This window comes from Falco punctatus (assembly GCF_963210335.1).
Source record: "Falco punctatus genome assembly, chromosome: 8".
Classification (NCBI taxonomy): Eukaryota; Metazoa; Chordata; class Aves; order Falconiformes; family Falconidae; genus Falco; species Falco punctatus.
This window is the reverse complement of record NC_137588.1, coordinates 11,501,017-11,526,529: the sequence shown is the minus strand read 5'-3', so window position 1 is coordinate 11,526,529 and position 25,513 is coordinate 11,501,017. Positions and strand designations below refer to the sequence as shown.

The 25,513-nt window shown below is 44.1% G+C and overlaps 1 protein-coding gene across 39 annotated transcripts in view; it reads left to right on the top strand.

Annotated features, from left to right (window-relative positions):
- The window catches only part of MAP2 (microtubule associated protein 2), a 242,159-nt gene that overhangs the window by 138,825 nt on the left and 77,821 nt on the right, over positions 1-25,513 (top strand). For 30 of the 39 annotated variants that reach the window (XM_080398343.1, XM_080398375.1, XM_080398366.1 and 27 more), the window contains one exon: positions 796-855. The exons of 8 other annotated variants lie outside the window; for them this stretch is intronic. The gene's annotated coding sequence lies outside the window, so the exon portion shown is untranslated. Of the gene's footprint in view, positions 1-795; positions 856-6,586; positions 24,979-25,513 lie in introns of those variants that run through there. One more of the 39 variants, XM_080398350.1, reaches the window with a different exon arrangement.

Below are 25,513 nucleotides of genomic sequence, written 5' to 3'. Positions count from 1 at the left end.
CTCCCTGAATGCAGCCACTTCAGTGCCCGGCTGCTGCTTGCATCTGTAACGTTCTCCCCAGTGCGCCGTGATCAAAGACTTACAGTAAGGAGAGAGGGTGCATAGCAGGACGTGCAGAGGAGGATATTTCAATGGGCTAACAACATTTAATGTCCAAGTATTTCTTACTGAGTACAGAGGGTCACAAAAGGGGAGTAACATCTGTGGTAACTTTTGCTATTTATCCCAGATGAACTGGAGAGAACTGAAGACCCCTCCGATATACGAGTGAGGCAAGAAAAACCATTTTAAGATGAAATTGGAGTAGTTCCCTGCACGGGGATCTTCAGCTGCTCTGAAGTGTCATGCTGGGAAGTCAGCGGGGGGCTCTTGCTCTTCTTCCATTACTTTCTGGGCATCTGTGCAGCCCCTTTCCTTGTTCCTGCTTGAGATCCTCCTGCAGCAGAGACTGTGTGTGTAGCAGCCCTGCCATGTCTCCCAGTGGAGGGAGTCTGGCTGGGAATATGCTGTGCTCCGTTTGCTCTTCCTGATGGGTGGCTTTTTGGAGCCATTGTCACCTTTTCTTAGGGAAGGTGTAGGGATTAAGCAGCTCCTTGGTGGTCCCAAAGCAGGGTGGACAGAACAGAGTATCTGAATTAATGAGTCTTAAGTGAGCCTTGGGAAATAAAGCCGAGAGAAAAAGGCTTGGACATAAATGTACAGATACACAGCATGTTATAGTCCTCATAGTGTTGAGTTTATTCTAAATTCATTGAATAGAGACTAAATAGTGTGTATTTCTCTATTTCTTTATAGGCAGAGAGAGTTTCCCTTGTTTAACAACCAGACACAGCATCCTATCATCTGCTTAAACAGGTATGACCTTTTTACTTGTTAGCATAGTTTCACAAGGAGGCTGCTTCAACAGACCAAGGAGGCTTGAGAAGAGAGCAAAAAGAAAACTCCTCGAACACCTTACTTTTCTGTGATCCTCCTTGGTTTTCATCTTAAAGGCCTCCTGTATCTGATGTGAGCCACCATACCATTGTCAAAACAGCTGTCATCTTAGTTTTGGCTTAGCAAAAGCCTGCTTACAGCTTTGGGTAGAAAGGACCTAAGATGATGTTGATACAAAGGCAGAGCATCTGAGACAGGTGACTGTTGCTGCTTGCTCCTCTGGTTTGTCATGTCCTGCTACCGCAGTGAGTTCTACCACAGAAAAGATGAGAATCGTTTGGCAGAGTAAGGGCAAGTAAGTAATATTGCCTTGTCTCCAGAACAGAAAATGATTTGTGTTAGATCAAAGAAATGCGCTTGTTCTCCAATTTGGGAAAGAAAACTTTCAGGAGACCCCTGTCTCAGACGACTAAAAACAAGTAGTATTTGAGGCAACCTGTGCTGCCTCTATCATGTAGATGAGCAGATACTTGTTTTGCCAGTATTTCTGTAGGCTCATGTATTCATTTCAGCTTGATTTACAAGTGAACATAGTTTCTGTTCTTACAAGCATGAGTTTGAAATGCTAAAGACAGAATATTGAACTCCAGCAAATGGGAATGGAGTTTGCTTGAAAGACTACATATGAAGCGTAAGGAAGAAATGCGGGAGGGCAGTGTGAGTAGGGTGGCAAAGCGCCCAAGTTTCTGCTGTTGTAACTTGGCTTGGGCAGGGCAGGGTGAAATATTGGCATTCTTCTGGGGTGAAGCATTGTGATTGCTCTGGCCTTACAGCACAAGTGAAACAAGCAAGTTTCAGTGAGCTCAGGAGATGCCTGTAGAAGCTCACGGAGCGTGAGATGTAAGACATAATGGGATGGTGGTCCTCTTCCCAGGATCTTCTCTCAGCTTAGCAAGATAGAGGAGGTTCAGACTCCGTGTCCTCTGAGGGGTAGCGTGAACACACACACAAAAAACAGTTTTATTCAGCTGGTTACTGCCTCTGTGTTGTTATTAATAAAAAGGTGCTGGATTATGCCAATTTAGGACATGTTTCTTCTGTGAGATTATACTTAAAACAGCGAGCAAAATTTGTCTCCCTATTCTCCTCAAGTACTCTGCCATGCTTCTGAGGCTGCCAAGATATTTAATGATGGAAAAACGGAAAGATCAAGCACAGCTTTAAAGTAAGGCAAGATACTGAAGAATGAACAACAGCCATAACAGTATATGATGGGGATCTGTGCGTACACATACATATGCACTTAAATGTGAAGTATTGCGTACAAGGCTGGCTTTGGACTTCTTAAGCCCATAAATATATTCATTTCCTGACCACCCCCTGGTTTAATTCTGCATACAGTCTCTTCTGGCTCTATGAATTTGAAGGAAATGGAAATCAAGATTCAAATTTGGCCCCCTAGGTTTTTAGGCTGTAGAAAGCACATGTGCAAGTACCAGGTGGTTCACTTCTGTCCGTGAGCTTTTCTCTCTCGCAGGCCATGGCAGCACAGACCTGCCATGGGCTGTGGGAGTCGGATAAAGGCTGTGTGTGTAAGTGTCTCGGGGACAGGAGACACTGACGTGCCTTATGTTTAAGGTGTCTCTTGTTGTCACACTAAATTTCAGTGCAACTCCTTCTCTTGGAAAGCATGGCACAAGCAGCGCAGCAGTTCGGGAAGGAGCATTCGCCTTCTGGATGGTGAACTTGGAGGAGAGCAGGAGCTGCCCCAGCCCTGGCATTTGCTCACGTCAGGCTCCCTGGGGCAGCCAGCACATACAGCAACCCAGCGTGCCTGCAGGCTGGCTCCCTGCCAGCGTCTGCCAGGGTGGAGGGCAGCATAAGGCTGTTTGCAGTGATCTTGCACGCTTCAGGAATTTTCCCATGGCCCCAGAGTACCCTTGCGGCAGCATGCATGTACTAAATGAAGGATTAAATTAGCCTGTAAGACTTAAAGTAATGGGCAGTTTTATTGCATTCACTATTTGTCCATTGATAATATTCCACTGGTGATAAAGTAAATTCTCAGGCGTCCACTGTGCAAAGCTTGAATTGTCTCTGCATGTCCCGTCTTTATCTGAAGGGCCTAAATTATTGCTCTTGAAATCAAACATGTATCTGTGGAGTGCCCCATAGCCTCCTGGTGCTGCTGGGATACCATAGACAGAAGTGGGTGGGCAAGTCTGAAATGAAAAGGGTAAGCAATCGTTTGTTAGAACTAGCATTTTCTACAGAGAGTCGCTACATCAGTGGTTAGGAGGTAAAACCCAAGGTATAATACCTCGTGACGTTGCTGTGTTTCCTGTGTCCTTTTCTAAGTAACAGTGAAAACTAGCAGTGGAAATAAGGTGCTGCAGGTGAGTGACGGGGGAAGCTGTGATAAAGGAGGTAGAGGCTTAGGAGAAGGACACTGTTGTGTTGCCTCCTGTGTAAAAGCATCCTCCACGGCTGGGCTCTTGGATGGGGGGGAGGAGTAACAGAACCAGCAAGGTGGTACAGAGGGCTGCAGGAGTGGGTGATAAAGCTCATGTCTGTCTGAGCTAGGGCGTCAGTACAGCCTGTTTGCAGCATTTGGAGTCGAGGGCTCAGCTTTGGATGTGTTATGGCATTATCTGATAGTGTGTTTTTGTGTTCTGTTAGTGTGTTGTGTGTGATAGTTGTGCTTCTGGGTCTGCTGCGGTGACTGTTCACCCTGGTCACCAGGCCCCGTGATCCCTGTGTGCTGCGAGCAAACTCGGCATCTCCTTCTTACACGAGCTTTTCACTGCGCTGTCTCTGCGTGTGAGCTGGGTCTATGAAGGCACGACAGGAAGGTACCAAGACAGTTTGCTCACCTAGACTCTGCTTAGGCCTGGTGTGGGGCTGCTTCTAAGCAGGACGGGGAACTCTAACACCTTCCAAAGACTCTGTCTTGTTGACATTCCCAATGATTTTGAGTAGCCTTTTAAGTATAAGCGTTACTTGTGCTTTTTCTACTGTCAGTCTGCTGATGCTCAGAAGGAGAGGTGCGTAGATGGGGATGGTGCTTGGCAGCAGCCATCCTGAGCAGAGTCTCGAGGATAGTGTGAGGCCAGGGTGAACATGCGGTGTACTCAGGGAGAACATTTCTGCATTAATATTTTGTTTGATTAGATTGGAATGTCTTCAAATACAAGTGCATCTTACATGCATTCTGTAGAGAGCTAACTGCACTTTAAATGACTGCACTTTAAATACACTGTAGCTTTTATTTCAGGCTTAGAAATTTTCCTCACTACTGGTTGGAAGTTAACATTGTACAGAAAGACGTCATTGAACAACGATTAGAACCATTTTTAGGAAAAGGGTTGCAAATTGATACTTGTTAGAAGGACTTCTTGTAGTACCTACAGATGAAATGCTGTCTTGATTTCTCAAAAGTCAAAAACTCGAGGTGTTCTCTTTTTTTCATTTTTCTTGCTTTGTGTTTTTTTTTTTTTTCTCAATGATCTTTGTAGCGCTAGGAAAAGATAAATGGGCAGAGTGCAAGATAGAGCTTAGTGATGTTATTGGCATTGTCTTCACTTTTCCCATGCAGCCAGCTTGAGTGTCTCCTGTTTGACATTGGGCGGGTTGCAAGGAGGCATTCCCACCTGGGTAGCTCTGACACAGGGCTGAAGGAGGGCTCTTGGCATGCCTGCTGTCACAGCTACTGTTGCATCCAATCCTCCTTCTTCAGCCTCCCTCTTAAAAATAGTCTCCTGCGAACCGGTAGGCTGTACTGCAATCTCACTTGCAAGGAACCTCTAGCTTCCAGCTAAAACCTACCAGTGGCCACAGGGTTCTTGTACCAAACTAGCCTTTGGTTTTTCCTCCTTTGTATTTATCCCTTATCATCAATCTACTTCTTTCCTCCTCTGCAAGGAGGGCTGTCATTGATTTTATAATCAACCTTTCTCTTTCATCCTTTCTTCTGATTATCTTAATAGCCATTATCTGCACCTTCTTTTGTTTCAAAACACCTGTTTTGAACCAAAATTATAAAGGCAGAGCACTGTGTTACTGTATTTATCAACTATCCAAGGTAGTATTTGCTACATTTCTAAAGAATTCAGGTGTGGTCTTTAAGCCATGGAAAGCAAGAAGAATGTCCCCTGTCACTAGTAAATCACGATGATGATGGTGGTAGTGTTAGTACTAATCCCGCCTAGCAGGGTGACTCACTAGCAGATGCTTAATACTTGTTTGCATCCAAGAAGCAAAACTGTTCAGGCAGGAATTGACAGGCAGAGGTTATGTGACTTGCTGTGGCTTTTTGGTAAGCATCTTCCTAGCTCCTTGGGTGCAAGAGGTGGGCCAAAGAAACTGGGGGGGGAGGGGGGGGGGGGGGGGAGAGGAAGAGGGAAATGTCATCTTTGCTTTTCTCTCTGAAGTGATGAGCAAAGGGGCTCAATTCTGAGGAAGAGTTTGGTAGGTAAGGGAAACTGGACTGTTCTCTGCGTTGTAGCTTGTACTCAATGTTTTTGTCAGGATCAGCAGCCAACCCCAATACTGAGCTCTTCTATTCTTCTGCAGTACTTAAATGACTTTATAGAAGGGCAAAATTAAGCAAGGTGAAGGTGAGCTAATGAGCTGATTTTTGGTTTTGTAAAGACTTACTGCAGTTGAGAAGTATATTTTCTTTTGCATCTCCAACAGTAAAGTCAACATAATACGTCCTGTAGCTCAAGAACCAGTCCAGTGTGGTAATGCTGAATTCTCACAACTGTGAGTTTTGTCTCCTGAATCATGTGGAGGGAAAGAAAACACCATGGAGCAGAAGCTCAGCTCCCTAAAGGCAATTGAATTTTTGCCACAGACACCCTTTTGAAAATATATCATCTTGTTAAGGATTATAGCTTTATGGCTGTATGAAAAAGGAACTACCCACACTCTAAACCCGATTGTTTTGAAAGGTATACAGTCCTTGCCATGCGGTGCCTATACCAGCCCTTCATTAATGGGTACTGGAGAGCAGTTGTGTGCCAGTCTGATTATGCCATCCATCACGATGTGACTGGACTGGTGACTACCCAAAAAGGGCTTGTATCACATGCCTCTTCCAGTGGTCTGACCTACCAGATCTCCCCTGTTTATCTTCACAGCAAACCCAGCTGCTGTCTAAAGTCACCTTTGTCTATAGCACCCCGCTGCTGAGTTCTTCTGAACTTCCCTATGAAGCATCTGGTTCTGGCTGGTGTCAGGGCCAGGATACAGGGATGCGCTCCCGCCTGTCAGCACTGAGGGAGGGATGGAAGTCAGTGCTGCCTACAAAGCGCTCATGGGAAAAATTATCCCTTTCCAACTCGTTAACTGTAAATGGCTTTGTAGCGCGAGTCACCAAAAGCCTGAGCATCACAACCCTGTTACATTCAGTGCTGGGAAACGACACTCAGAATGAAGCCTGAGTTTCGTGTATTTAAGCAGTTGTGTTAGTAAACACGCTTTTGAAAAACAGTGGGAGTAATGGGAGTGCTGTGAGCGTTCTCCATGAGAGGAGTGTGAGGGGCACAGATTCATTGTATTGAGGAATGAAACTTATGAGGAGAACAGATGTTTGAATCGTAATGTTCTTTCCAGCACAGTTGATGAAAGAAAACTCTTTATAATCGTGACCAAAAAATAGTCTAGTTGTCATCCTTAAGATGAGTCATTTTTTTCCCTCATTTTGAATCCCTTCTGAAGCAGGAAGCTGTTGTTCAGCCGGGGCTCTGGCCGTGACACTAGCCATTGGGCAGCTGCAATAATTATGCAGAGCGAGCGATGTAATATGTGATTCTATTCATGTACAAGTGTGGTCTGCACAGGAAAAGTGAGATCCTGACATTACAGACACATCTTGTTCTCTTTGTTTTCCATATCATCCTGGAATTCCAAATCAGAAGGCTTCGGGATGTTTTTGTAACAAAATTGTAAGATTGCCTGTTGTTGTGCCTTTTGCCATGTCTGTGTGAAATATCTGGGGTAGGTTGCAAGGCACTTTGATCAGTAGTCCTTCCTCAATAATTAATTCATGATGTTACCAGTCTGTAAGATTTTTCTGCAGTGTACTCTTAATAATAACTCCCCAGTGTCCTTATTTTAGTTATGACTTCTTGTGCGCAAAAAAAATATTATTTTGCTTGCTTATACAATTATTCTTGCATCAGTTTTGCTGCTAAAAATTGTCAGAACATGGAAGAATTATATTTCCATTTAATGAGTGTAATGAAAACAGAATTAGACACAACAGGATCGAGTCTGGGGTTAGTGGCAGCATGCCTGGGAACTAGATATGTGTGCAACAGCTTTGCTGTGATTCTTGTTAATGCTCCGTGATTCATGGCTCTAGCTACCATAATATTAAAAACTAGGTGTCCAAGTCTGGATTAGGTCACTGTTGTGTTAGATGCTGTGTGCTCAAACAGCAGAGTTGTTCCAGACCCTGAAGAGCTTACAGTCAAATCTACAAAGAGGTGTGGAGGTATAAGCAGCCAGACAAGCACGCTGGTGAGGACCGTGTTTGTCAGTGTAATTAGTAGCTTAGAGACCCCGTAGTTCATGCTGGGAAGTTGTAGATGGAAAACCATACCCATGTGATGCAGTTCACCTGGGATGTATCAGCATGAAAACATATACATTATGCCGCTACAAGGGATCTAATCCTATTTTACTTTTTTTTTCTTTGTTTTTACTTAAAATCCAGTGTATTATGAGCTGTAAAATACATGTGGCCAACTTAATCTCTAGTCTCTCTGCTGTTTTAGCATGTTTTCTGTTGGGAATATTTTTCTCTCTAATACAGCAAAAGTTCACTATTGCAGCTCCATATTCCTGCTTATTGGCCAGCGTAGTAAGTAACGGAACAGGAAAAATAATTCAGCTCCATTAAAAACTAATCTAAATGTTGGACTTAAAATGGAATTAGACCCCCATGCCCCCTTTTTTCCCCCCAGGTTCTGAGTGTTTAGATATCTGGCTTCAGGTAGCAATAAACCCAGCAAATTAAGATGAGAAAAGCTATTATTTTCTGGCCTGAGTGAGGAGGAGGTGGTAAAGTCATGAAAGTGCCTTCTCTCACAGTCTGAAATGTGCCTGTACCTTTCAGAGCAAATCCGTACTTTGAAATGCCTGAGATCAGATCTCCCTCTTGGTTAGAGTTCAGCTCAATGCTGGAAACGGTGTTGCCAATTAAACTATTTTGTAAACTAAAATAATTTGTATTATTTTTTTTTGGGGGGGGGTGGTATCTAGTGTGGGCACTCTACTCACAACTCCTGACCTTTTACACCACACTACCTGCAGCCTACACCTAACTCTCCAGCCCCTGTGTTCCCTTCCTGTGGTACCAGGTACCACTAGTGTTCTCATCTCCTTGCTTCCCTGTGAAAGATTCACGCTCTCTGCTTTGATCCTTCACACCCACAGCACTTGGTTCTTCCCTGCACCCTCAGCTCTCTTCCCCTGAATTTTTTCTGATTCTGAACCAAATTATCTCCATTTACTCCTCAGACCTTTGGGGTCTCCTGAGTTCGAGTTCCACGTAGCATTGTCTCAGCAACTTTCTATGTCCTCTCTGCTGTGACTTCCCACTGTAGGTTAACCAGCACCTGTTTCATCCTCTACCTGTCTTTGCTTAGACAGTTAATCAGGCCAGAAAGAGCATATGCTATGGTTGCATGTGAGCTCCACATCTGATTAGACCGCCAGGACACTGATAATCAGAAGAAATAAGGGCTGAGCTCTTCTCCTTGCATTTCCCTTCATAGAGGCGTTAATATCTTATCTCTCCTCTACCCATCTGTGGATTTCCTATGGTGAAAGGTAGGAGCTTAACATCTTCTGTCAAACATGATAGGAGCTGGCTGGTGTGATTCATAATTGGGGATAGACACAGCAGACAGGCAGAGACAGGAAACCAGAGCACAAACACAATGAGAGAATTAGGGAGCACGTATTTTTGGGTTGCTTGTACATTCACACAGCTTCAGCCGAGTTAACCGGCAGAATTGAGCTGGGGTTGACAATACTGGTTTAATGTCAGGGAGAAATTTTAAGTACCTGGCATGTAGTTGTGGAGGCAGGTTGGCATCAGGGACTCGATGCGTACCTTGTGATTTATGTGGTCTTAAATGCATTCTGGCACTACATGGTGTCACATTTTTAATTTCTACCAAAGGCAGCTCTTTGTAAAAGTATTTTTGGAAATGAGCATCCATCAGAAGTAGAAATGCAAAAAGCTTTATATAGATCTCTGGAGGAAAGAGGGGGGAAGAGTTAAGCCATTTAGAGACAACCCAGTTGGTCAGGCCAGCAGTCCTACAGAGTTGAAATAAGAATCTGCATTTTTATTTGTTTTTATGCTAGCATCAACAGCAGGGGCTCCTTAATGTAGTCTGTGGGCTGCAACTTTCATCAGAGGCTTCACGTACATATTTTAAACTGTGGCTATTCTTGATAGTCCTGCCTGATCATTGAGAGTTTTAAGAGATCAGGGCCCCTTTCAGCAGCACCAGGGGTCTGAGCTGAGCTTCTAGGCTCTCAGGGGCTAGAGCTGTGAAACAGCCAAAGCTGAAGGCTGCCTCTGTCCCCAGAGCTGTGAAGCAGGCACATGGTGTCCCAGATTCCTCTGCTTCCCCAACATGCTCAAGAAGCAACTCTGGCTCTGGTGCCAGTGGCTAATGTTGCAGTCCTCTCCTTTGGGGTCTCCTTTTTGTGGCTGCAACTTTGTTATCCTGCCTCCAGGCAGATGCTGTGTCTGATAAATGTCCCTTCTTGAGCAAAACTTTTTGAGGTCTGGATGCAAAGGCTTTGGTTGGGAGCCAGAGCCTCCTTGCACATATGGGAAGAGACAGCCCTTGCCCTGAAGGGTTTGCAGCATAAATAGTCAAGTTACAGACAGTGTGAACATTATAATCCGTGTTTTACAGCTGGGAGAACTGAGGCACAGCTTATTTATCCAAAAGTTCAAGGTCATGGAGCAGGTAAACAGCAGAGCCCTGGCCTGAATCTTGCATCTTGGTGCCTTAACCATAAAACTGTTCTGCTTTTCGAAGGATCCTCGTGATTATAGGAATACCTATATTATACCACAGTGGTAGGAGAAAGAAAACCTCTATTTGAGGGAGGTAATCTTGAAGGTACTTAAATCAGTGCATGAATTTCTTCATCCTTTGGTCAATTTTAGGAAATTCTATGCAGCTAATGCCTAATGGAAGAAGATTAAGTTGCCAGCAAATAATAAATTAACAATAATCCAGAGAAGAGGTGAGACAATCATAGTCTCAGCAGTCTATAGATAGTAAAAGCAAAATCTCTTTATTTAAAGAACCTTATAATTGCTAACGTTATTAATTTCCTGGAAAATCCATGTCTATGAAGAATAAGCCAAGCTTTTCCTGGAACACAAAGGAGAGAAGTTTTGTTTATCGTCACTGATAATCGTAACATTCTTTGTCCTCTCTTTGCAACCCTATGGGAATGTGATCCTGGTTTCACTACAGTTAGCAGGAAGAAAAAACAGAAGGAAAGGAGATAAAAAATAGAAAAGTGATGCCATTGATCCAAGGGGCTGTCTGAGCTGGTCCTGCTGGGCTAAACTGGCCCATCCACAGTGTTACGTGTCCTGGGCCTGAAAGCAGGTAATACAGAGCTCAACCATGGCTATTGTAACTCTGGTTGCTCTTTGTGTCCCACCTCATACGTCTTTTGTCAAATCTCTTTGCACCATGTTCCACCCTCAGGCATGATATGCCCATTGTCTTCTGTATATAGGGTCAAGCTTTGCTCATGTTTTGGCTTCATGGTGTATATCCCATGGAAATTGGTGGGAGTCAGTCCTGTATGTGTGTGGGAGCAGGGAGAGGTTGAGGTGGGAGCTCCAGGCATTCGGTGGGTGCCAGATTTGGAGGTGAGTTAGTCAAGGTAGTTCTCTTGACCTCACTGAAATCACTTGTGATGGATGCTGCATAGAATTCTTACCCAGAATATTGATTGACAGTGATTTAAAAAAAAAATCTCCTTTAGGACCTTGCCTAATAGGGGGTATGACACACTCCCCGTCTGACCTTTTAAGTTCTAGCAAGCAGTACACTTGTATTTTACTGCACAGCTGTGAGCATCCAGTGTCACTGGAAGATGTTTGTACCTCTCTGGCCTAGGTGGTACAATCTCCCTGTACAGCCTGAGCTTTTCCCTGCTGCTGCTTCCTGGATTTGTCACCTCCTCTGGTGAAGAACACTATCATCTGTGATGCTTAACTCATGACAGGTCAAAGTACAGCTGCAAATACACACATTACACATAACATTCAAAATGGATAGACCTGTAAAGATGCAAGTGAGGAACTGGGTCTACTTCACTGAAGGTCTATTTTTTCCCCTTCTTTCAACTCACTTTACATTTATTTTCCTCTTGAGAAGATGGTAGCCAGGGTTTCTGGCATAGGGCATGCCATCTCTCTCTGGCTGATAGATTTTTCCTCTTGGAGCTGGTTTGTTTGAAGTCTAAAGGATGCCTAATGCTCTGGCATGGACAGTATCCTCAAGAGGGTGATTTGTCTTTCACAGGGAAATTCATTCTGTTCTCACCTTAAATGGGATACAGTCTGGCTGATGTCTTAGTGAGAACAGTGGTCGTTTCCTTCCTGTAGATGTGTAGATATGTCATAGAATCATAGAATTTCGGTTGGAAGAGACCGTTGTGATCACCAAGTCCAACCGTTAACCCAGCACTATCAAATCCATCACTAAACTATGGCACTAAGCACCACACCTATGCATTTTTAAAATGCCTCCAGGGATGGTGATTCCACCGCATCCCTGGGCAGCCTGTTCCAATGCTTCACCACCCTTCCAGTGAAGAAATTTTTCCCTAATATCCAATCTAAACCTCCCCTGGCACTCGATGCTGTTTCTTCCTGTCCTGTCACTAGCTATCTGGGAGAAGAGACCGACCCCCACCTGCCTACAGCCTCCTGTCAGGTAGCTGTAGGGAGTGATAAGGTCCCCCTTGAGTCTCCTGCAGACTAAACACCCGCAGTTCCCTCGGCCGCTCCTCATCTGACTTGTGCTCCAGACCCTTCCCCAGCTCCGTTGCCCTTCTCTGGACACGCTCAGCACCCCTACGTCCCTCTTGCAGTGAGGGGCCCAAAACTGAACACGGCATTTGAGGTGCGGCCTCACCAGTGCCGAGTACAGGGGGACAATCACTGCCCTGGTCCTGCTGGCCACGCTGTTTCTTGTACAAGCCAGGATGCTGCTGGCCGCCTTGGCCACCTGGGCACACTGCTGGCCCATGTTCAGCAGACCGTCACCCAGCACCCCCAGGGCCTTTCCCACCAGGCACTTCCCAGCCGCTCTGCCCCAAGCCTGCAGCGCTGCGTGGGGCTGGTGTGACCCAGGTGCAGGACCCAGCACTGAGCCTGGTTGAACCTTTTACCATGGAACCTTGGCCCATTGGTGCAGCCTGTCCAGATCCCTCTGCAGAGCCTGCCTGCCCTCCAGCAGATCAATGCTCCCCCGCAACTTGGTGTTGTCTGCAAAGGACATCTTTGTTAAGGGAGAGCTGTGAGATGACTCCTTGAGTAAGTGGCTAGTAAGTTATTCTGATCAGAGGTGTGAAACTCTCCCTCCATCCTAGCCCACCATTGCTGCATGTCATTCCTGTAGTCTGTCAGCTGCAGCATTAAACACATAGACAGCTGAACAAGCTACTTTATGTAGTTTATTACTGGCTCTTGATTCAGCTACGCTGCTAATTACCTCCTGTGAAGTGGCTGCAGGCTTGGGGTGCTTGTTCTGCAAACTATGGCTCCTAGTCAAACTGCAGTAAAGCAGTGTCCATAACCATTAATCCAAAGGTGATGAGATTGTAAATTAAAAAGAAAAAAAAAAAAAAAGCCTAGATGATACAGTGTTATCTTTGAAATTTCCAGAAATATAGATACATAAAAATCAACCTAAATTTATAAAGCTAGCAAATGGATAAGATGGAGAAGAAACTGAAGTGTTTCATAGCTTTGGTTTATCTCTGCTATCACAAAAAAAAAAAAAATATTGTCCTGAGCAGCTGTCAGAGTTGCACCCGGCTTGTATATATGTGTAATTGTCTAGTTTTCAAATCAAGCCTTGTAACATGGTGCAGAACATGTATGTGTGCTTTATCTTCCATTCATGGAACATTGCATAATAGTACTGGATGACAACCATGCTGTCAGCTATATTTTTTCCAGAATAAAGTGTTCAGCAAAATATATCTGTCTGGGCATCTCTGCTGCCTCTCACTGCAGAAGGTTGTGAAGCTTATGAAAATGCTGCAATGCAGCAAGTGTACTACCACTGATTAAAAGTAGATTCTTTTTGTTGTTGTTGTTGTTTTCCCCCCCTTCTGCAAGCTTGAGGGTGGCATTTTGATCAAGTTCTCATGGTAACAAACATAATTTAAAAGCACTGAAGCCTACAAAATTAGGGTTTTTTTCTGTATGTGCTTGAGGTGGGTGTTAAGTCATTACAACTGCAGCGATGCTGGGTTTTCAGTGTTTCTGGTGCAGATGACAAGGGAAGTAAAATGGAAGGCGGTGTTGCTGAATGCAGAAAATCTTTTGCCAGGTTCTATTGTTGTCTTTTCTCTAAAGAGGGTGCCATTAAAGTGTAATGCACTCCTTACACTGCTTTTTCATTCTTTTAGATGTATTCTGGCATCACAGTTATGTCATGTTTGTAATTCCTGAGAGGGGAGTTTTATTGACAGATGTTTTGATTCACTATCATGAACATGAGCTCCCATCGAAACACATATGAAAATGCATGAGAAACTGGAATGCTGTATGAGTTGTCATTTGTTTTTCTATGTATGAATAGATGCAGAAAAAAGCAGGAGGAAGGGGTTAAAATGAAATCAAGTTGGGTCTGAATTGAATGTTTCACTTTCTGTTAACGAATTGATCTTGAGAGCACCACATGGCTGAAACATGCTAACTCACGGAAACGAGGCAGTCATGTCCAATCGCTAGATGGTCCGCTGCTTTGCCATGTGTCATGGAAATGTGTTCAATTGCGTTTGATGCATTCCGTGTTACAGTTAATGAATTTATACTGCAGTATATTTGCAGTCCTGCAGATATGCAGTGATCGAGGGAATACAAGTCAGTAATCCTGTGGGGTTGTCAGAAAATGTAAGATACAGTTCCCTCCTGGCTGCCGAGGAAGAAGTTGATTTACAATGAGATGGGCTGTTTCCTGCTCTTAAATATGTGTGGAAATGATGTTCCAGTGATTATTATTTTTTTTAAATTTATTTTACTGCAACCTGCCTATTAGGACCTGAACAGTATAGGATTTAACCCTGTAACACCCGAAATGTCCCTGCCTGGCTTACCTGTAGCAGAACCTACAGCCTTGTCCCAGGAGCTGTATGTCGGGGATGGTTAATGCACCGCGGTGATCTCCCCACACACAACAGGCGGGTCTGGCTCTGTCAGTATGGCCAAGCCCACGCTTTCATTAAAGTGTTGAAAGGGGGGGGGGTTCAGAAATACCAGGATTGCCAGTAAGGCAAATGCTGCAGTTAGGGGTTGGGAAAAGACAGAGGTGTCTCGGCTATGGGAAAGAAAGCTCTCCTCGGCTCCCTGGTCTTCCACACAGGTATTGATCTGCTTTGCAGCGAGGCCGGACTGCTCTGCTCTTACTCCTCCTCAAGAACAATGTGTTGGATGCTTAGACTTTTTGCTGCAAAGGGGCTGGTTATTCACTTTAGTGTATAAAAGCCCAGTTGTGCCCTTTCCTGTCTAATTTGGTCTTGCATAAGCACTTCACAATGATTTGCAGAGATGGGACAGTCCAGGGACCTTAACGTATTTTCTAGCATGGCTACAGCACTGGGCTTTGCTGCTGCCCCATGTTTTTATGCTCTTGTAACATCCTTGTTCAGCAGTTGCTGAAATGGAAGAATGGATGTTAGAAATTAAGTTGTGATGAATCTTTTTATCTGGAGTTTGAAGAAGAGCTGGAGTGACAATTATCTTAATGCCATGTCTTCAGAGTGTTTTCCCTGACCATTTTCCATACCACTGATTGAGAAATTGTCTGGGATTTGAGCAGAAGGCTCTGAATGCTGTACTGATCGTCACTAATGTGAACTCGTTCTGCTCCTCTCTTGCCATGGCAGATTGTTCTGATGTGATAAGGAGAACATTGGACAGTGTTCATAAATATCTCTGTTCATTTTGGAAATCTTTCATGTTAAGACCTCCTGGGATTCTGAACAGGTAAACCATCAGAGAAAGCAGTAAAAGGTCAAGAGCCAAAGAAGATAGAGCCACTTCGTTTTTTTACTAGGAAACAAAGAAGGCAAGGAAATATTAGCTATATGGAGAGAATGGATTCTACAGTAACTTGCTGTCACCTTTGTGTTCATTGAGTATTGATAGAAAGAAATAGAAAGCTTTCTATTTAAAACCACGTTGTCTCAATAGTCATTTCTTGCTGTGGAAAAAGGAAGAATACCACCCTCGTTTCAGAAACTGCAAATAGTTATGAGCAATGCTCCTTGGAAGCAGTACAACAAAGTAAAGTGCAATATATTCTTCAAAGCAGTGTATCATTTGAATGGTTGTGTTTGAAATATCAACTGTATCTTTTAAATGGTAATTCTTTGCACTTGACCCTGGGCTTTATGTCAAATATAATGATGTGGATATTGTAATTTTTATTAGCGTAATATTAACAATTCCCACTTCACCAAGTAAAGCCCCTCTAAAATGTTCAGGAATTTAAAGAAAATTTGAGTGTGCTGAGGTCTGCATTTTTGGAGTATCCTCCCACATCAAATCCTTCTGTATCAAAGAAGGTGCATCTTTGAAGGACAAGTAAAAATTTGCTTCAAGAAAAATCTTCTGACTTTTGTAATATTCCTGGAGAATACTGACAAAGCACCGGAGTAAATCCTCACTGAAAATCTCTGCCAATTGGCATGCACACAGTAGGGTTTGAATCCTAGCAGTACTTCACGAAAAGGAGCTTTAGGGTTTTATTCTGCTATTTTGTGCTGCAGCCTTACTTACGTAAAACGTTAACAGCTTCATTTCAAACTGATAACAGCTAAAAGGACAGTAGCAGAGTCCTCCTTTTTATAATATGCAAGTATTGTGTTTTTTTAAAAAAAGTGGTTTTCATCATTTCTTTGTTCCTGAACAAGGCTTACGTAGGGTACCCAGTGATACTGGAAAATACCTCTATACTGTCCCCTGGAAAAATGCCCTCACATGCCAGCTCAGCCTAATACAGTGTAGAAGTCACGTGTGGGGTGGGAGGTTTCCACAGACCGTAAATTAGTCAGGAATTGAATGCCTGAACCAGTCTGTGAGGGTTTAGCACTGGCCATAGGGGAGTTTCAAAGATTGGTGTGAGGCTAGATGTGGGCTGACGTATGTCTTCTCTTGTGCCCAGAGCTGGGGTAGGAAAGGAACGAGACTGAAGAGGGACACCTTGGTGCTGGGGCGGCCACTTTGTACCTTACTGAATGTAGCGCCTGTTTCTTCATGGGCACGTTCTTCACAGTTTTGTAGGGGTGCCCAGCATTTGATGTTGGGGCTGTTCTGTTCCCTATGGTGTAAGTCTAAATGCAGAGAAAGTAGTGGTGGTTTTATCGCTTCAGAGCATTTTTGGAGGTAAAGAGGTATCTGCACTCCAGAACAAGGTGCGCTGCCGTTCTACGTGTGGTCTGTCCCGTGGGCTGCAAGGAACCTCAGTATGACTTTTTTTGGCTGTATCCTGAGTTCTGGCCAGGACAAACCTCAGCTCAGGGCCCAGGCTGAGTAAATTCAGGCCCTTTTACACCTTTAAGACAGGATCTGGGACAAGTATCTTGCTGCCTGTTACTCAGCACTAGCTTGCTGAGAGAAGAGATTAGGGGAGGTCCCAGCATGGTGTGCTCCTTTGGCTGGCTGGGACCTGCCTGGGGAGGGCAGCTGGGGCTCAGACATGTAGTGGTGGCAACGCTGGAAGAAAGGACCAGAGATTACGGGACCCACAACAGGAGACATGGATGCAATATTACCTTCAGCAAGAGGCACCCAGATGGTCCAAAGCCATTTTCTTTGCAGTCCCAGCATCCAAGCTGGCTCTTCCCAAGCCACTCCACCAGTAGCAGGAGTTTGGGCAGGAATAGCACCCAGATCTGAATGGCTGACAACTCTTTGCTGGTCAAGAGTGTATAGCAAAGCCTTTGAGATGCTTTTGTTGGGAGCTCTTACGCTTTCCCCTAATTGAACCTATACTTTCTTTTGGGGATGCAAAGAAGGGTTGTCTGCATCTCTGGAAAAGTCTTTCCAGGTCTCTTTACACCCTGTGCTTCAAATTAGACCATCAGACTCTGGCCTGCAGTACTACCATTGCTTCACTTGCCATCACTACGGATACAGCGATCTTACCTGTCAGCGCACCCCTGAGCATAACATACACATCTCTTCACACACGCTCCATTTACTGATTGTGGTGTTATAGGTGAGGCTGCCAGCTGAGGTGGCTTGCTACTTTCCATTGTAAGACCCTGTTTCTATTACCACTTTGCCAAACTTTTTGTGGTTTAGGCTGCACCTTTCCTCTCTGGCAGTCAGGCTTGTCTTGCTCTCTTAGGCACATGTTTTGGTCCAAGCCACCCTTTCCTGGAGCAAGGCTGCCTTCCCAGGCTGGGTTGAGGAAGCCAGGTTTGCTGTTTTAACTCAAGATCTTGTCTGCAAAGTTCTTTTAGCATCCTGGTTGTGGAGGAAGGGACAACATATCATTTGAAAGTTTGCGGAGGGTCAGGAGAGACTTGCTAGAGCCTCTGCTGCTTCCAACCTCCCTGAGCCTGACCAGCCCAATTTATGTCATGTCACATCGTATCACTGTGAGTGGAAAAAAAAAATAATAATAAGCTGCCTCTCCTTTGCTTATAGTTGCTGAGAAAGGAGAAAGTCCACACTTTCAAAGGCAGAGGCAACCAAAATTAGAAAACATGGCCAGGAACTTGCAGAAGCAGGGGATCCAGGGCAGAAGAGAGCTCTGATAAAGGATGTATGGAGAAGGGTACGGATGGGTAAGGAACGAGCTGGATGCAAGTGAGGGACTGGATGAGAAGTCCAGGAAGGAAAACTGGAGTTAATAGAGGAATGGGAATGAGGAAACTGCTGCTTGGCATGAAACCTGCAGGAGGCAATCTGAAAGTGGGCCTTGGTATGAGGAGGATAAAACTTTCACAGTTTGCAGTGGTGAAATCTGTGGTCTGGACAGCAAACATGGACAGGGCCTGGGTGAGGGGCTGGAGCCCACGTGGGCAATGCCTGGGCTGCGACAGGGGGGTGATGCAGTGGAGACTGGGATGATCTAGGCAGAGGGAGCAGGAAGCATGAAGCATGTTTGTTGAACTGGGCAGTAGCTTAGTACATATGCAGAAGGGGCCCTAGCTACGATTATGCAGTCATCTCTCATTTCTTTCACAGCCAGCCTCCTGAGGTATAACGGTGCGATCTGAATGTCAAATAGCTTTGTATGTGTGATACATGTTGATGCACCTCTAGACAAAATCCAGTTTCTGACAGTTACTTATTTTTCTCTTTGCATTTTTGGCAGTCTTTAATATGCTCTGTCAACAAAAGCGGAAGAAAACTTTCCATTCCTAAACAAATAAAGTTCAGCACTATCCAGATGCGTATATTTAAGTGGCTGCCATGGCTGGATTTTGTTGCTGCCAGACAGACGGTGATTTATTCTGTAAGTTTTGTGCCCTGAGCTTTCAGAAATACACGTCTTTTCATCCTGAAGCCTGGCAGAATTCTAGCAGTAATAATTAGCAAGCCATAAAAATCGACCTGATTTGAGGGAACCGCTGAAGGATGCAAAGAGACATTGCTGTTCAAGGAGCGAGGAACAAAAGCGCGTGGTTACTGACCCAGTCATGTCAGACCTAAATTTTGAGGGAATCCCAAGTGATAAGCGTTCTGCAGTCTGAATACTGCCTATTCATTCAGCCCTTCTAGCAGACTGAATGAATCATCTTTTCAACCAGAGACAGCCCCTCTGGGTCAGAGTTGAGTTCAGTGGTGGGGCATGTGTTTCCGACTGCTTGCCCTAAATGAAAAAGAAAACACACAAGACTTTGCTTATGCTGTGCAGCTTTGAGCATCTCATCTATAAAACATTTACATATAGTCTAAGACCTCTTACAAGCGGCGGCCCTGGATACATAACCTGGTCCTTCTGGAAGGGCCATCTGTCTTCCTAGCTGTTCGTGTGCCTATTCTCTTCAGCGTCACCCCTACTCTAGAACACTTTTCTCAGTTTATCTTCCTGTTGATGTCCCCAGCCTAACCATTAGCTCAGTGTCACCGTGTGCTGTCTGTAGATTTTCAGCATAAGGTGGTCAGGTTGATTCTGCAGAGCAGCTTACAAATTAGCATCTTCTTTCTTCATCTGGTGAACCAGTCCCACGCAAGTGGCAAGACGTAACCTGCAGAGCCTGGTTTTGCTGCATCAGCAGAGGGATTTGGTAGAGTACGTGTCTGGGGTGTAAAGTCGTGTTTCAGTTAGAAACTTAGCAGACCAACAAAACTGTTCGTTTGCTAGAGTCTGGCTGTGTAATAGGTGTTTTTCATTTACTGTGCAATACAGTCTATGTCATACAGTGCATTTTCATGTAGAGTTTGCTAAACGTAACACTCATCAAGGGTCTGTGACATTCCATCACACTTGATGGGGAAGAGTTGCCTTTAAAAACCTATGACAGGAAACCACGCAATTACTTAAAGTCAATATTAAAATAGGAGGTAAAGCCTCTAAGCCACGTTAGATCTAGATATTACTTACATGGTAAAAACATTCCTTTTCCAGAAAAGGCTCTCAAATTGAGAAACCATGGGCAAATTAATGGAAGAAAAATTCAGCAGCTGCTTTTTAACCTATGCGAACTTGTATTGTGCACCATCCCCTGCACCATGGAATTTCCTACAGTGGGAAGAACCACCATTTTTTTGCAGGGAGCCTGCCACCAGAGAGTTCTGGCTGATGCACCATAGCTCTTTGTGGAGGGAGTGACTGTTTTCTCTTCCCTGCTTTTCTTCTCTGTGCTGCATGTGTTTTTATAAATATCTGGCCCATTCCCTTCTTTGCCAGGATGAAGAGTTATAGCCTGTCTAGTCAGTTCTTGCATAGAAGCTTCTTCAGATCTTTTATCATCTTCATTGAGCTCTTTGTACCTTTTCCAGGTCTACTTTATTTCATTTGTGATTAATAGTTAATGCTTTCAGGCATCCTAAACCAACATAATCTTTAGTGCTGCTGAAAGACTTTGCAAAAGAGAAAATACAGAGAAATTCAAGATGAGTCGTATGTTGGATCCTGCATACCTCTCAAAAAAGACATCTGAATCACCTGAGCTGATAAATGTACGCATGAATTTTCTGTCTCCGTCAGTGCTCTGCATGTCCTATATCCCATTGTGCTTTTTGTGTCCTTTATCCTTTTAATGGAAATCTCTGATGGCAGTCCATGGAAGGACACAGGTTATTTCCCTTGTCCAGAAAGTCTCCTTGAGGGTATCTTCTGAATGTACTGCTTGTATTGCAAAGAGCACAATGATCTGGATCTTCATAGACATGTAGGCACCGGGCTCTGATGGAAATCAGCAGGTCAGTGTCACCGGGTGGAGACTTTGTGCATTGAGAGAACGCTGATGTGAGACTGAAGCTCTGTGGAGCTTCTTGCCTCTTCGTGTGGAGCAGCTCGTGCTGGCCACTGCTTGTGGCAGGAGTCTAGGCTGGATGGTTTGATTGGAGATGGCACATCCTAGCTTCCCTCCTTCCCCCTGGCTGTCTCTTTATATTAAAGCAATGTGCGTTCAGCCCCATGGCTTGGGTTTTTTCCAGACTTTTTCCTCAGTTACTGAATTTGTTCATCAGTCACATCTTATCATTCTTGACATGCACTTTCTTCATCCAATGCAACTTTCTTACCCTTCCCTACTCCCTGACCCTGGGCTTGTTTCATGCCTCCCACAAAACTCATTCATTCTTCACCTTCTCCCAGGAGAATGCCACTGGTTCATGTACATATGCCAACCCCTCAGCACAGGGTAGGAAGAAAAGGGGTGGCAGCAGAGCAAAATTAAACCCAACCTGTAGCAAGAATCAGGTAATTGCATACACCTGTGGGAGCCTGGGGAGGAAACAATTCTCTGAAATAGTTCTTTGCTGTGACAGCAAGTCCTGCGATTAAAATTTCAGAAGGACTGAGTGACTTAGTGAGTTGATTCCTCCTCACACTTCAGATACTTGAATTTTCTTAATTCAAAACCCCAAGGAATTAAAAGTTAAACTTTCAAAAAGATCACGGTAGTTAAGGTACAAGCTGGACCACATAAACTCCTGTTTCTGTTTCAGTGCACATCCCAAGATCTTAGTTGAAGCCCTTCTGAGGGAAAAACTTCCTCTGAAAGCAAGGGCTGCAAAATCAGCTCCTGTGGCTTCAGGTTCCTTCAATATTGGCTCTGTCCTCCCTGCCCTCCTGCCCCTGTGCCTGAACAGGCTGGAGGGGTGGCTGCTTGCCTTCTTTTCTTTTGTAGGCAGTAGGGTTGGTTGAGTAAAGATTTGGCAGGAAACAGCTACCACATGATAAAATTATATCCCAAATATTGTGATTTTACTGTCTAGAGCATGTAAGAATACAAAAGATTCCTGGGTATTCTCATTTCCAGGTAGGGAGAGATTATTTTATTTGCCTGAGTATACAGTCACAGGTCATATGGGTGGGTGGCTAAATGTGGGTGGACAGCGTATTTTTGAGTCATACAAGCATAGGGGTATATTTAAGTTAAAAGAAGTCCTGTGTTTATAACATTGTTGGTTAGAAAATAATACAAAGGCATGAAATAATCTTACCACTTCTGTAGGACCAAGGTTTGCAGCACAACAGTTCACCGCCCAGATGTGCCCTAGGCAAGAAAATTCTAGTACTAGCTAATCCATGCCAAGTTTGCTGTAAATACAGAAGCAAGCAGACTTTGCAAATAACCTCATTCCCAATCAGTTTTCCAACTCTTTGTCTCCTTATTTCCATTTTTTTTATTTACAGTTAGATGTTTTGTGTTGCAGTTAAAAGCATTGGCTTCTGTTGGCTGTAATGCGTTCCAGGGCCCCTGCCTCTAAGGTTTTCTGACCACGAAACTGAGAGTCAAAGATGCTTAAGTGAGTTTGGGTGGAGGGACCTCAGAACAAGCTTTCTTCTGTCTTATGCTCTTTTTCAGCATGAATAAACAATGCCTCTGTTAGACAATGAGATGCTTCTGCTCCCACTGTGTGCCTGGTGTAATTGCCTGGTGTGTCTGAGTATTATGAAGTGAAGCTAAAAGCATTCTCAGCAAAGGAATGATCTACTGACCTTGACCTGGGGAGGAAACTTTTTTCATGCAAGGAAGAATTTTCACCCAAACAAACTAGAGCAGCACATGGCCTTGAAGATCCTTTCCTGTTATCACCTCCATACTTCATTTTCACATCAGTGTCTTTGTGTTGCTTGTTCAGTTGCAGAATAATTGAGTGTGTTCCTTCAGCATATGGAAGGACAGAATTAAATTGGGATGGCAGCTGCATCAGGAAGTCTGCCCCTGGAGTTACTGAACTACCCCCTTTTTAGGGGTCCATGGCCCTGGGGAGGGCATAGAGAGCTGGAGTGGGATGTAGATGCCGCGTTCCGGTTTTCTACTGTAAGCTGGTTCTCCTGCATGTATTTATGGGGAAGAATCTGCCAGAAATTAGCCCAGGACATGCTTTTTACCATTTGTAGTAGCTGACGTGATGGTGCTCCCAAAGATAGCATTAGGGTATTTTCAGAGATCGTACTGTAGCAGAGATAGAATTAGTTTTAAATGTTAGGTAAGACCTTTGAAGAATCAAAAAATTGTAGAGGCAGCATTTTTTTTTTTCCTAATTTAAAGCTCACTGAGTAAAGTTAAGATCATGTGAAAATGTGTCATGCTTGATGACATCTCAGTGAAACTGGAAGAAATAAGGGATGTAAAAGTAATTAAAGTATGCAGATAAGGAAAAGAACGCACCAGTGTAGTTAAAGTGCTGGTTCTGGAGTGAGATTTTGTTGTGCGAGTTTTTGCTTAGCAGTTAAGTTTGTAGCACCTCTCTGCTAAATGGTCCAAACTGCCTCACCTGCATGCAGAGTAGCTCCACTGAAGTTGGCAAGAGCACAGAACTGTCAGCGTGGAGAATATGCAGGTAACATTAGCATAATTAATTAATGGCTCACTAGCTAATCTTAGCTGCCATCTATCATGGAGTCTCATGAGAGAAGAGATGCAACATCAAATCAACGTGTCTTAGCAAAGTCAGTGTGGGGGAAAAGAAATCCTGCAAAATGTCACTCCAGTCTTTTCGTGGGCTGCCTTTACCGGACCCTGTCCAAACACAAGTATTGATCAGTGCGACTGAGAGTACAGCAGGCACAGAGCTATGTAGCCTGTTGGCAGTAGCTGCGGCAAATCCACGGTTTGGCTGGCATTCCTTCCAACAACAAGCTTGGAAATCGGAGTCTGAGAATTAGGCAACTGTAAGCTTGGTAGCGTGTGCTGCTGTCAGCTTCTGTACCTGTGCAATAAATAAGCAGAAGATGACTTGACTTCAGCCGTTTATATGCACTGAAAATTATAACGGCAGTTGCAATGGGGAGGGGAACCAAGCATTCCGTGTTCATTTTTATTAGCCAGCCAGTGTTTGTTTCTGACAAGATTTCAGCTGGCCAAACTTGTGAAATGTTGACAGCCACAGTGCTTTTAGCGTTACGTGTTTGTGGGTATTTCTAGTAGCTCTACCTTTCTTTTTTCCGCAGTCTGCAACGACAATATCAAGTTGTATATTTCTTCTTCCCTGACTGATGAAGAATTAAGAATTTTTCCCCTTAAGTAGTATTGTGAGCATTCTTATGTAGCCCGTACTCCAGCTCAGCTCTGTTGTCCTTCTGGATTTTCAACTGCCTTCTTGCCAAGGTTTGAAGTGACCACTGGGGTAGGAGGGAAATAAATAAATAATAATGAAAAAAATAATCTGTTGGAGAGGTGTTTCCTTGATGCTATCTGAATCTGCTTTTCCCTTCAAAATCATCATCTTAAAGTTTTTCTCTGTTCTTTGTGTTTTGAAAAATTATCTGTAATAAGTGGGGCAAATCTTTTATAGTTGCTTCAGTAGCAAATAACAGGCTGTAAAAGTATCAGTAAGGACTGAGTTGTTGAGTGTTTATTTCATTAAGTCTTTAAACTGAGATTTTTCAACTCTATATTTATTCATATTATGGAAGAACCACCGTGTACCATGTAGAAAGGTTTAATTTCCAGTTAAATTACTGCAGTGCTTTGAAAACCAAAGAGGTGAGGAGGGGGAAGCTGTGCAGAGGGTGACAAAATATTTCAGTGGGGAAAGACCACTTCAGTGTGCCCACCCTGAGCAATCCTGTACCAAACTGGTGAGCTCAATTACCCCTGAAAATCCCCGAGAGGGCCATGTAGTGCAGCTGCCTCTTCGAGTGTTTCCCTGTCTGATCAGACCCCAAATAACTTTACCTGCACACAGCCCTTGGAGATAGCTCTGTTTATTTTTCTTTTTTTTTCTTTTTTTTTTCCTGTGCCTCCTGCACTGAGGGTGAAAAAGCCAATGTAGTTACAGTGTTGGTGAGTCTTTTTCTCTGCCAGGTTTGTAAGTCAGGGCCTTGGCATGGGTCATTTAGATGGTCGCTGGCTGACGGCTGCGGAGCCTCATGTTTCAAACAAGCCTGCCAAATGCAATGGCTTCTCTAAAGTGCACAGAGAGGGCTGGCGATGCCCATTTGAAATTGTGCTTGGTGGAAAAATCAATGCAGTGTGTCTGACTCTGAGGTGCTCCCCTGGGAGCAATCCTGTCCTTGCTCAGGGCTCATTTCTACGAGTCTCCTGGAAACAAAAGACTCTACTGAGAAATTTGGGAGTCTTCTGGCTGCCAGGAAATGTCCCAGCTTCCCGGCAGCACTTCTTCCATCCTTCAGTCCCTCCAGCTCCCCGAGGCAGGAGAGATCGCAGGTAGGATTGAGCAGGGGCTGCTTCTGTTTTTCTGAATCAGGAGAAGACAAAGCTGTCATGGTGCCTCATCTTAAAATCTGGAGAAGAATTGCGTACACTTTAATCCAGAGAGACTTGTGTTTCTTCGTGTTGGCACATTTACTGACTGGTGGTGTTGCTTCTTTAGTGCTTTTGCCATCCTTATCGTGGACCAAATTTATTGGTAATAAGTTTTTGCCTTATTTCTTGTTTCAGATATCACTTACAGTCGTCATGGTGCTGTTGTTATGGTTACCATCTCCTTCACCAGCTAAAATGCCTTTCCTCTCTCCTGCAGGAAGGAATAATGATTAGTGATATATGGGTGTGTGTGAGGGTGTTCGATGAATGGTAAATGGTGCAAAACCACAGCATTGTAGATAGAAACGGTTTGTTGAAAAGGGGTGATATTGGAGCAGGAAGGGGTGTACAGGGATTCTTCTGGCTTTTTAGCTAGAAGTGAGCTTTACAGTAGACAGTTTTTTTGCATGCAGAAGCTGCTAGTACCATGCTTTTA